A 13243-nucleotide genomic window follows, 5' to 3' on the forward strand; every position below is an offset into this window, starting at 1 on the left:
TTTAGAATCAACACTTTTTACTGGAAAGTAAGAAAAGGATTTTTCTTCAGTATAGTATGCTTGAATGTTCTTTTGTGTAGTTTAGAAAAGTTGGCAGTGTAACACTGTTTACATGATGTATTTAAAACTACATAAATTGAGATTCATTTTATGATGTAGAATAAATATGAATTATGCAACTGGAGGCTCTTCTTAAAAATTCTAATTTAGCATTAGGAACTTAGCTGTAAATTCTAATTTCCCATCTGCTCACCATGTACCTACCACTTCTGGAGAAGATAAATGGGATTATTTGCCTTACCTAATGTGGAAATAAACTATCATTCAATGACTTAGTTAGACTTATTAGGAAAGATTTGCTAACTCTTTAGAAAAGATGCATAACTAACTTTTAAGTATTAGTACAATGTATGCAGAAACATATTAAAAACTGTGCTGACACTTTAACTTATGATTTGTAATGAAATATCTCATTTCCATAGCAAAAACCAAACAGCTTACAAATGTTGAATTTTAATTTTAGTTAGTGAAGGGATGAAAATTTTTCTATAAGATATTATAGAAAGAAAAAAAATCATAAATTTCACTGAAAAAACACTAGTAAGTCAGAAGAAAATATATATATTGAGTAATAAATATGAGTAAGTCAGAAGAAAGAATCTATATTAAGCAATGAGAACTACTGTTTTTATAAAATCATTTGTCTCAGACAGAGAAATAGGTAGGAAAGGGCTAAAAAAGATTTTAACTCACAATGTCCCTACTTTATACCATAATAAAGAGCTACAGAGAGCTCCTCATGCAAATTCTTTAAAATATCAGGAGAAACTTTGGCAAAAACCTGACTGTCACAATGCTGTGAGTAGTAAATCTCAGGGCCTCCACTCCTGTACACTTACAGGTGTCTAGATGTAGACCAGAACTGGAAACTAAGGAGCAGGAAGACAGTAGAGCTGAGCACCATATGAATGAAATTGGATGTCTACAGCTTGCACTAAACTGCTACAAGGTCTTGAAGACTCTTCCCACTCCATTTTGATGTTGCACAATCTTCCATGAGGGCTTTAAAGCCTTGACTTGAGGCTCTCATCAACTCTTCATAGTATTCGCCCTCAGAAATGCACACACAATTTGATTTAACATGATATGGATGTCTTCCTTGGAGAAAACCCCAAATACAAAGTGTACACAAAAGCATGCAGCAACATGCAAAGGGCTTTCACTCTGACCACCCCAAACTATCCCATCTCCCTTTGAAAGATTGGCATGACCATGTGTAAGACAAACACAGCAATCAGCTTTTGTCTTTTTTTTTTTTTTTTTTTTTTGGGTTTTTTTGGTTTTTTTGTTTTTCCCCTAGAAGCCATGATTTTGCTAGAACACAATGTGTCATCAAGAAGCTCCATGAAGCTCACTGCCCGACTATTTAAGAAAAAAAATCTAGGTCTGTGATGTCAGGGCAATTCCAGCCTTACCCCAGGCAATGTGAAACATGGATTTAGACTTGGGGTTCTGTGTCTGGTTTCTCTGCAAAGATTGAGCCTTTCAGCACACGTGAACTATCAAAATCTGATGGGACCCAGGAAAAGGACCTTGTCTGTTTAACTCTCCTTATGGGTTGCACCTCCAGGACTGGAAGCTGCTGGCAATGACAATCTCTTAGGTCCTAACTTTTTTCTTGTGCACTCATTCACCTGTAGAAGAGCTGAATGAAACTTTCCTCATGGGAACGCTCAACACGACACTACTTCCTGGGAAAAATATATTCATTTTTGGCCTTATAGGTAATGGCTGAAGAAGTTCATCTCTATGTGGTTGAAGAAAACAAGCTGCATATTTTCATTATTTATTTTGTTTCTGCTAATTTATAGACAATTTTCTGACTTGTTACCATATCAATTACCTGCTGGCCTTTTCCTTTTCCATAATAATGCAAGTATTGGGAAGCCCAAGGAGAGTTGTGAAGACTGCTGTCTCTACCTTTTTCTCTCCCATGTTCAAAGCAAAATAAAATACAGCTTTAGCCTCAAGCAAATGTCAATACAAACTAGCTGGGTAGAAAACAAGAGTCTGCAAAACAGGGGGTAGAAAGAAGTAGTGTGTTGTGCACTGTGAAATTTGGAAATATTGCTGGTTTCATGATTTCTTAGAGTTCCTAATTTCTTTATTCTCTTTCAAAAGAATTTATTTTGAGAAAGTGCTATTTAGACTGAGAAGGCATAAAAAGAGGAAGAAAGGGAACAAGTTTAATGATTGAAGAAGGAGAGAACATGTACCAGTAGAATCTGTGAAAGTCTGTCAGACCTTGGCAACTTCATCACTAGAAATGTCAGGGATTTTTCAAGCAGAAATCAATTTAATAAGAAATTGTCAATTTATTGGACAAGGAATTTTCACCATGCATTTTTTTTTTTATCTTTTACAGTATTTCAATGGACCCTAGTTTGAACAATCTAGTGGGGTTCTTGGCAACCTAAGAGCATTTGGCTCCAGAGTAGGGACCAGCAGCTGGTCCTGTATTTGAGCAGCCAGTTTGTCAGGGCAGTCTTTCTGTTGAGACACCCAGAGTGAGCAGTAATGCCTGAAAGTTCTTGGCAGAGCTTATTTGATTCTTCTCAGCTTTTCTGCTTCATACCACTGAAAGATGTTAGGAAGACATGGAATACTATTAAGCTTGTCCTAGTTCTGTACATTGGTGTGTACAGATGAAAGTCACCAGGACCCTCTCTTGTGAGGACAGTTTCTGGGGACTCCTCCCAGGTGTTACTGCTCAGGTTTGCATGTCATGACACACATCAGTGAGAATTGTGCATGCACAATTTCTGGTCTTTTGCCAAGTGAAACAAAAAGCTGACATGCATCATCCTGTATCAAACTGAGTAAAGTCTATGGTTTTCCTTCCTTCTTCCTTCATCATTTTGCAGACTGTCTTTTGCCTGCAATTTCACTGCATCTTATTTACACGTGCTTGTACATATTTGCGTGAATGTGCGTATATATATTGTATATATATATATATATATATATATGATTTGTCTTCATCATCATAAATATCTTTTCTGTTTGAGGGCTAGACTAGATCAAATTAAATTTCTGTGCCATTTGAATAATGTACTTGCTATTAAAACTAAATTCAATTATTTGAGAGAACTATCACATTTGAATCATGTGAGATTTTAGCAGAGTCCATATTTGCTGGGGATGTATTGTTCTCTGTAAATCCACCACACTGAATATTTCAATGCAGGAATCAACCTTTGTTTTATACGGGATAAAATATTTCTTTGACCACTAGGGGACAATGTTGCTCTTCACTTAATTCATTTGTTCTGGTAACAGTGGTAAAGGATTTTACGCTATTTTTAGCAAACTTGAGTGTTAAAACTAGTTTCTTTCATACAAAAGAACACTTTACCTCAGCATCTACAATACTTCCACAATACATACTCTAATTTGAAACAATCAAAATATTTCTATTTTAAAGAAGAATCAAAACCAGGCTTATTACTGTGAGGCTCACTTTATTAGCGTACTGTTAAATGTGAAATTATATTAAGTGGCCAATTTTATTTTGAAACAAGGAAACTAGTTTGCTTTATTTCTCTGTTCTGTTACTTTTTGGGTATGGGGGGTTGTTTTTTGTTTGTTTGTTTTCTTTTCCTTTGGGATAGAAAGGTATTTGGTTGAAGAGCTTATCAGTAAAGAATTATGATCAATTAATAATGCAGTCAGATGTGTACATGTAGTGCATAACCCATCCTCTCTGTGCCCTGCTCTGAGGCTCTAATTTGTTCCTGAAGCTCCAGCTTGAACAGTTATTGAAATGCATAGTTTCTAGTATGTGAGAAGCAGGAGAATTGGAAAAGAATATGCAATGATTCTAAGAAAAAAATCTGAGAAACGCAGTAGGAATTTAGAATGATTTTGCTTTAATAAGAAAATTATTAGTCATTTTCCAAATATGTGTAATTATCAAGGCAAGCAGCTTTGCTACAATAGAGAAAATTATGAAATCTCAACAAATAATGCACATCTACTCATGCGTGAATTAAAAAGAAAATAAAAACCAAATGGAAATTAGTCCAAAGTATTAATCTTCTTTTCATTCGGCTACCTTGATTCACCCTTTTGCTATTATGTTTAACATAAAGCACATCCACAGTTTTCAGCTAGCTCAGCTGTGGAGAAATGACTATTGAGTGTAACTGAGGCACATAACAATTTCAATAATGGCAAATGTTTTATGTGTCATAATTAAGGGATATTTTATTATTCCTTATGTCAATAATACATCTTGAGTATTTTTTTCACCATGACTTTTTAAAAGTTTAGATAAGTATTTACCTGTTTTCCCTGATTACATTGAGTACACTAATGCAGTTCAGACATGCAGCAAGTCATTAGGGGTACAAATTCATGCAGCTAATCTTTGAAAAGCACCTCATCAGCAGAATTCTTCATGTTTTCTCTGCATTTTCCCTTAGGATTGCTGAGCCTTTGAGCAGACAATCTTGACTTAGCTGCAGTGGAGGGACCTAGCATGTTTAAGAGGATGCTCAGATACACAGATGCTCTGAATGCAGATATCCAGCCACTTAAACAGTCTGGTCCTAAAAGGTATCCAAAATCAGTAGAGCTGGCCAAAGTTTTCAAACAGAAATCTAATTTGCAGCAAATTTTAATGTAATCAAGTCAAAGGTTCTGTTGGTTTAAGTGATATTTTTTTTTTCTTAAGGTTTGAATAAAAATCAGGCAGTGAAACCCAGGACAACCCTCAAGTCAGCTGTTATATAGAGACACATGAAACAGAAGTACAAGGCCTTGAAATAAAACAGACACCACAGTGACTAAAGCCAGGCCATTACATAATGTTTGTTAGTACCTCATCTGTGTGTGCTTATCATTTCTTATCAAAGTCTTTGAGAGCACTTGCTTCTAGCTGTACTTACTTATTTTACTGCATGAAGGAAAACCCCCACATTATCTTAGCTTAAATGAGGACAATAGAGGCAAGATAAAATAGGTTCTGAAACACACTCAGAAACTGTGCGACAGAGCTTGAAAATAATGAAAAACACTGACATAAACAACATGGTCCCACATCCACTAATCCAAAATACAGCAGACTCCCAATTTTTTCAAAGAGCTGCCTGATGTAACTCAGACACTGGCAGCCCATACACCCATACTCGCACATAGAGCCCACTCCTCTGGGTGAATGAATCTCCGTGATGCCATCACTGGTTGAATTCTCCTACTTTGCACTGTTTTTCCACAGCACTTTCTGAATCTGACTATAGGATTATTAACATAATAATGGTGTGGTATACCTACATAGTAATTCAGAATTACTTGTATATGGTGAAACTAGTAACAATGTAATTGAGGTGGTGCCTTCAAAAGCATCATAGCTTCCCAGTAGCTGATTTTGCTTTCTGTTTATAAAATGCTGCTTCCAGGGTCAGCAGCACAAGGAGCTGGTCTTTACTTGCATTAATGACTACACTATTTAGTTATAGGAAATGTTTTATTTTATTCTGGAGGAAGAAGACGCCAATTGTTTAATGAACAAATAAAGCAGATGAGTTCAGCTAAGTGTCATTAGGTAACACTAATTCTAAGCTTTTAATTATCCCCTGTTTTAATTATACACTGTTTAAAATAAAATGATCCTTGATAATAGAAAGTTTAATTTGGAAGGAGGAAAGGATCTTCTACTCAAACACAAATACCAGAAATGCAGTTGTAAACCGTGAGACAGGACATTGATCAAATAACTTGAGAAGGAATAATTTCAGAAGCTGATCAACACAAGCCAGTGTAACTTAAAAGAAGGAGCAGACAGCAGTCCTGCCATCTGTGGCCTATGGGGAAGCAGGTGGTGTTTTGGGGCTCAGTCGTGGAAGATATTTAGCACTGGAATTTCAATCATACTATCTGGAAAGCTGTCATAGAACAGGGATATCAAATGTGGGCAGAAGCTCTGTCAGGTGGAATTCATGGTGCTACAAAATCAGTGAGAATCTAAGAAATGCTTTGTATGTCTTTCAGAAATGAAATAAGCTAATACAACCTTGTGGCTGGCAACGAAAAAGTGTGTGGGGCACAGCTCAGTATCATCTATTAAAGTCTCATGAGATGCATTCAGAACAGCCTGAAATGCAAGACAATGAAAATTAGTAAGAAACAAGATACAAAGGCACAGTCAATTATATATAGGATATTAGAGAATGAATGATTCTGCCTTATTTGTGTTATCTGCATATAAAAGCAAAATTGCAATGTGATTCTTTAGAATCTAATATTAGTTGGAGTTACATGTGCTCTTGTCTTTTGATCTTTACATATCTGCTTTGCCAGTTATGAAAATAACAGAGGATGTAGTTGTCATTTCCAAATTAAATAATAAATTGAACTCTAGCAGCTCTGCCTATGAGCTATAAATGACAACACCAGTTAATTCTAACTGCTGTGAAAGGGATATGGTAGAAAAATCACTGGTTGGTCTATTGCAATTCAGAAACAATCTTTTTAGTCAAGATTCATTCCAGGTCTTTCTTGAAAAAGGGATGCATATTTTGGCCTGCTTGTAATAGAAGTACATTCAGAGGCAAGTAAACTGGCAGTTGCTAAATATATTACCCAAATGTTGACAAATCTGCCAGAGTGGAGAGTTTAGTATTGAAGTTTAGAAACAGCTTCTAAACAAAGAAAATCCTAATTAACATGAAAATGTGAATCCAAAGATTAGTCTCATAAAGGCTTGCATTCTGAAAGCAGAAAGTTTAATTTTTTGCAAGGCCTGAATGACAGTCTGAAAACCATACTTGATCTTGCCTAATTCTAGAGGTGCTTAAAGCTGGGTACTTCATCTGTTTAAAAAAAGCAAAAGGCTTTTCAAACTGCTTATCAAAGTGTCTGAAGCCAGGTGCTCCAATTCTGAGCAACTCAGAACTTGCCTCTTGTCTGATCATGGTTAAAGTAGAGATAAAATTCATGTCCTCTAAGTTTAGATGTCTTTACTATTCAGACATCTATGCTGTGCAAACCAGTGGAAAGAATGCTTTATAAATAGACAGATTTTATAATCTCTTCAGAATCAATGGAAAGAAATAGGTATTTCTGCTGCAGTATTCAACTGGTCTGTTTTCTATGTCTATATCAGAAGATGAATCACCGCCTTGATGCGCCCAAGTGACTGTCTGCACCGTAGACATATAAAATAGATTAGATTAATCTTGCCAAAGTAGTTTTTTTCATAAAGTCCCCTAAGGATGTTGATCTGAAAAATGACCTCTCCGTTTATGCACATCTAAAAAATCAAGGCTACTCAAACCTTTTATCAGGTGTGTGCTTTTTATGTAATAGCCTAATTGGTTATTTATTTATTCACTAAGATGGAGACCACCCGAAACTGTCCAAACCTCAGCTCTGTGTGGTTTATTCACCTGTGGGATCGTACAAGAAATTGTACATTTTCATAATATAAGTAGTGTTGACTGATGGAAACACTCTCAATTCCCATTTTTAAGGAAAGTCTCAATGCAAACAAGAATTTTAACTTAATTGAAACAAAATTAGCAGAAATCTGTAACCTGTGGTTGGTGTAATCTCTGTTTTGTGGTACCTTCATGTTTTCTCTACTATGTGACCAAGCCACTTCACATTTATTCTGTTTTTTGCTGCCAAGAATGCTTCTGTATTTCATACTAAAAGAATCATTGCATGAAAAGCAGTCTGTCTACCCCATATTCCACCTGTCCTGTGCTCTCACTGCAAAGTGGATATCTGTCAGTGGTAGGATCCATCTCACAAGCTCCAAAAAGCTACATGTTGTAAGAAGAGGTGGGACTTTTCAAAAGTCCATCTCAAGCCATTAGTATAATTTTACTTTATTCCCAGTGACCAGGAAGCACCTTGGTTTCAGTCTGCTTCCCTGCTTGGCCTTGGGAAAAGCAGCCCTTAGCAGTAAAAAGGAAACACGTGTGGCTTTTTCCTCTCCAGGAATGGACAGGTTACTTACAGTATGCCCCAGCACGGGACCACTTGGCAGCTTTTTACATAAAGACAAAAGTAAACCCAGGGAATTATTTCTTCCCTGTCCTTTCCCTCATGTTACCATCTAAAATTCTATTTTTCCTCTGTAGCAAGAAAATGTGTACTGATGAAATATTAAAATAAAATCAGTCATTTGTGTGGATAATTGTGTAGATTGTAATCTTCAATTATTCAGAATTATCCATTCAATCTGATCTTTAAATTTACACTGTTTGGACAAGAAGGATAGCATAGGCACAGTATTTTCCATTTTGTTATTTCTCTTTCTCTTCCTGAAGCAATTGAATATACACACATCTTAGAATAGCAAGGAAAGTGATGGCATGATTAAAAATGTAAAGGTCATCTGTTAAAGGCTAAGACTTTTGCCAGAAAGAAGAGTTTTCCATGAATATTAAAATATACACTAATTAGAATAGCAAATAAAACAGAACTACCACTAATAATGGCAAGCAACAATTTTTACTGTGCCGAAGGCTTTTTGAAATTGCCAAATGTTTTAAAAAATATTTATCCCAAACTACTGTTCTTTAGGAAATATTTAACCATGAAATTCTAGAGTTTGGGAGTGGGGGTGCATTTTATATGGGAAAGGAGAACTAAAATGTGGCATTTGGAGCATTTAATGGCATTTTGAGCTTTCATTTTCCTCCTAAATATGCAAAAATATTTGAGGTTGCTGAGTGGAAATTTGTCTTTCTTTCTCTCTTTCTTTCTTTCTTTCTTTCTTTCTTTCTTTCTTTCTTTCTTTCTTTCTTTCTTTCTCTTTCTCTCTTTCTCTCTGTCATTCTCTCTCTCTTTCTCTCTTAATTCTTTACTATGCCATCTTTATTCAGTTTTCACCTTATGAAAAGGTAAAACAAAAAAATCCAAAATATTTTTATTAGAAAATAAATTATCATATTGTGTATTTTAATATTCAAAACTATTTAACATAATATGATCAATTTCAGTGAGTTCATTCATAACTTTCCTAATGTAGTGACATAGACACGACTGTCATGTCCTGTTCTGTATAATAAGTCCTGATTCAATTCACTGACAGTAGTTTTCCACTGCTACCTCAAAACTTGTACCTAAGTTTCAAATCCTGAGAAAACATGCATTATTCAGATGTATAATATATTTGCCCTCTACACTGCAGTGTAAAGTTCATATGACTTATTGCTTCATATGACTTATTGAGTGAGTTTCTTTAAGGATATGCTTGATATTCTTACAGTAACCTCATTTTTTATTGAACACTGGAGTGAATAACTATATTAAACCTGCATGATTTGTTGGCATTAAAGCTAAGGCTGCCTCCAGGCACTCTTAACTTATGCATCATCCTTTACTTAATTTCTCTGTTTTGTTTTAATTTGTAAACTGTCTCTGATCTGGAATGTACATTTTTCAAGTAGGTTTTCTCCACTGGTATTTTCTTACTCTCCTGAGTATGTGGCTTACTTTATAACAGGTACAGAGGAACAGAGTTTATTAAATTGTAGTAATACGCTTTGTATGTTTCATAAGTGTGCATTAAATTCCATTTAAATGAGGGATTTAATTTTGTGTCTCTCATGCCTAAAATTGTATTTGTGCCGACTTACTAAATACAAAATTATCAATCTGCTGGTCAAATTTCTTAATTGTGTTCTTTCCTATTTTAATACTCCTGTACAGAATCAGATCATAATTTAAATCCATGAACTCTCCTTAAAATACCTGATTTCTCTGATATTCTTTTAGCTCAAACAATCTGTCAGATGTCTTATCTTTTTTCATTGAGATTACAGTTGTTGCCAAGGATTTTTTATTTTGCCCACCAAGTCTAACTCCAGTCCTAATTTGCAAATCAGGAGGTCTAGACAGAGGCTATCAGAGCATGGGGATGTTCTGAAAGTCAATTTGGATCTGTCCGCATGAAAATTTTAACTACATTAGGAGATATCTGTATCCACCTACTTGACAAGGACTGAAAGGCTCTTGCTAAGGGAGGCAGGAGATTTAAATCAAGTCAGTGCAACCAGTCCATAGAAATAATGTGGAACACTAGGAGGTCTGGACATCAGTGAAAATTTCCCACTGAGCTCAAATGGCCATTACAACATACCAGAATGAACTCTAGAACCGTTAGCACCTGCACATTGGCAGAAGCTTATTACAGCAAGCATAATTTTAGCAAGCTGAACTACCTTTCCCTACCTTTTATGCCCACAAAATTGTGACTGTTGGCAACAGAGTTGTCAGTCTGTCCAAAGTTTCTCACTAGGAGTAAATCCTGATAAATGGTCTGGTCTCCACAAAACAATGGGTTTCACTTGAAAACAATGAAAGAAACAAACAATAAAATAGCATCTGAGTCAGTTGTTAATTTGGGTTTGATTTGTGTTCAGTGAGATCAATTCCATGCAGTCATTTGGTACTTGGTATGAGAGGTATCTTATTGTCTCTGGTAAGAGAGAAGCATTCCTTTCTGGGAGAAGCAAACAATGTCTTCTTACAGAATGTCAGAGTGACAAAAAATCTCCTATCACAAATGTTATGAGACATGTGATGAAAAATCACCACATTTGCTTATAACTAGAGCCAGAAGGACAGTGAGATGCACGTGAAATAAGCAAATTTACATTATTAGAAGTCTGGCAATATTTCATTAGACATAAGAAGGGTATTGATGACTTTTCCTACAAGAAGTTCCTTATAATTTACCGATATAAAGTGATCGGTTTTCTGGTCAACATACTTTATTCTTGTGATTTTATTTCCTTTTAAGATTTTATGGTGTGTTCTTGTTAAGAACCATTGAAATTCATGAACATCACTGAAAATTAAGATGGGTATCTGGTGTTTTGAGGTGGTTTTTCAAAACTGTGGCATTTTAGCAAAAGTAATTTACTAGGTGAAGCTATAACTTTGAACTGCAGATCAGAGCATTACATTCAGCCCTGCAGAAATACATCAATTAAGCAACTTTTATTCTTCACTGATTTTTGGGTAGGCTGTCAAAATTTCAAAATTGAGGGAAATTATAAGTGAAGTTGACCAAGGCATATTTAGAAAGAAATACGGGAGTAAGAACTAGAAATTTTTATTAAAGTGAATACAGAAACTTAAGATTTTATAGTCGAAAAGGGGGTAATTTCCCCACATCTAACCAAGTAAACAAAAAAATAGAAAAAATATTATATTTTAGAAGGAGGAAAGAGTAATCAATATAAACTAGTCTGTCTGAAGAATAAATTTTTTAGAAGAAACTGAAATTATAGGGAAAAGTTTGTAGGGCATGAGGAAAATTAACAGAGTTGTATTTAAACAGAATTCAGTGCTATGTGCCAACTACTACATGGAGATGATAAAAATATTAATGATGGTTTTGTGTTCAGGGAAATAAAGAATAAATATTCATATCCTAATCATAAGGATTTTACTCTCCAGTGATAATTTCAGATGATGTTAAACAACACCTAGAATCACATTTTTTGTAACATTGGTAGAGCTGTCTTGTACCCTGGAGTCTTAGAAGGGACAAATGAAACCTCTGGTTTCATAGTATAAAGATTTTTGGGACAAAATTTAGTGTATCAGAAAACTCTGGAAATTTTTTGCTAATATTAATGAGGTAAGAGTAGTGATTCATGTAACTGAAGAACACTTAATAATTAAGACTAAGATATAATGATGCTTCAGATAACAGTTTGAGTAGTAAGAACTGCTGCCAACAGTGTGGTAGTTTTCTAAGGAATTTACCTTAGCAAATATTTAATTTTCTGATAAGGGTACAAGTTTGCTTACTAAATATAACCCCATAATCATCACATATTTTGTATGTACTGCCTATATTCTGATTAATTAATGCTATATAACATCAATAAAATGTGTTAAAATTTATTTAAACATGGATGGTTGACATATCTCTGGAAATTGTTCTTGATGGAGAATTGTTGAAAATAAAATTTCCAGTGAGATACTGCAGTGATTGACAGTGTATCTAGATTTTCATAATTCTTTCTTCATATAGAAATAAACGTATAAATAAGTGCTGAGGGAATTATGGGATCCTTGAATGGATCTCCTAGGCTTTATATCCACTCTCCATTCTCCGAGTTCCAAACAGCCATATTGTCTATTTCTTCTCGTGTGACACTTGTCTGCTATTCCATCTGAAGTTTTCATCATCATTAAAGGTTTGAGTTTTTTGTCAAATATCTTTACTGTTTGAAAGCCAGATCACTACTTGTTCCATATGTTAGTTGAATCCCAAGCTTTAAATCGTCTTAAATTTTATTAAGGCCATGGAGCCATCATGGCCAATGTTAGACTATGTGATTGGTAAACACATATCTCAATTTCTTATCCTTAAGCACCTTTATCAAAGCTCAAGGTATATTATCTATACAACCTTCTCTTACAAATCTGTACCTTGATGCATTGATTTGGGATCTTAATAACTTGTAAATAATATGCTATTCGTTTTTGGCACAGTACAGTTTATATCTAAATTTAGTATAATTTAGTTTAAAGTCACTACCTTTTTATCTTTGGTTCAATCTCTAAATACAGGTTATCTTGCCTTTTCTACCTCCATAGTTAAACATGTATTTTTCATAATAGTTTTAAACAAAAGATAATTAATTTCCTGTTTCATCAGGTACTTCTTACTTCAAAATCCACATTCCACTTATTGAACTTCAAGTAAATATTGGTGCCTAAAAATGCAATATTACAATCTTTAAATAATTATTATCTTGTCACTGAAAAATATGAACTTCAGTTTGTGTTTCTATTTGATGTATTGTGCATGTAATTTTCTTTAAGGAGGGGTTTGTGAGCATATCCACAGGAGAATCACTCTAATTTTGTTACTCCAGTCCATCTTAAATCATTCTCTAAAGTTTACTTTACTCGTGTTTCCCATCTTGTCTTCATCTACAAATGAAGTCTTTCCAACTGTAGCTCAGGTAGCTCATTCCTGCTGCAGCAGGCACACGTAATAGTTAATTGACTGCTACTTTGTTTAGGATCTCAGGAGTGAATGAATTATGGACTCCTTAAAGCGTCAGGGGAATGGCTGGTCTGTTTATATTATTTGGATGTTTAACACAAAGGAGAGGTCTCTACTGCTCTGCAGAGACAGTTCAGTATTTGGTTTATCTCCCATTTGGAAACTTCACCTTTAGCTTTAGATGTTACTCATTTCTGT

This window comes from Lonchura striata, chromosome 5, assembly GCF_046129695.1.
Source record: "Lonchura striata isolate bLonStr1 chromosome 5, bLonStr1.mat, whole genome shotgun sequence".
In the NCBI taxonomy this organism is placed as follows: domain Eukaryota; kingdom Metazoa; phylum Chordata; class Aves; order Passeriformes; family Estrildidae; genus Lonchura; species Lonchura striata.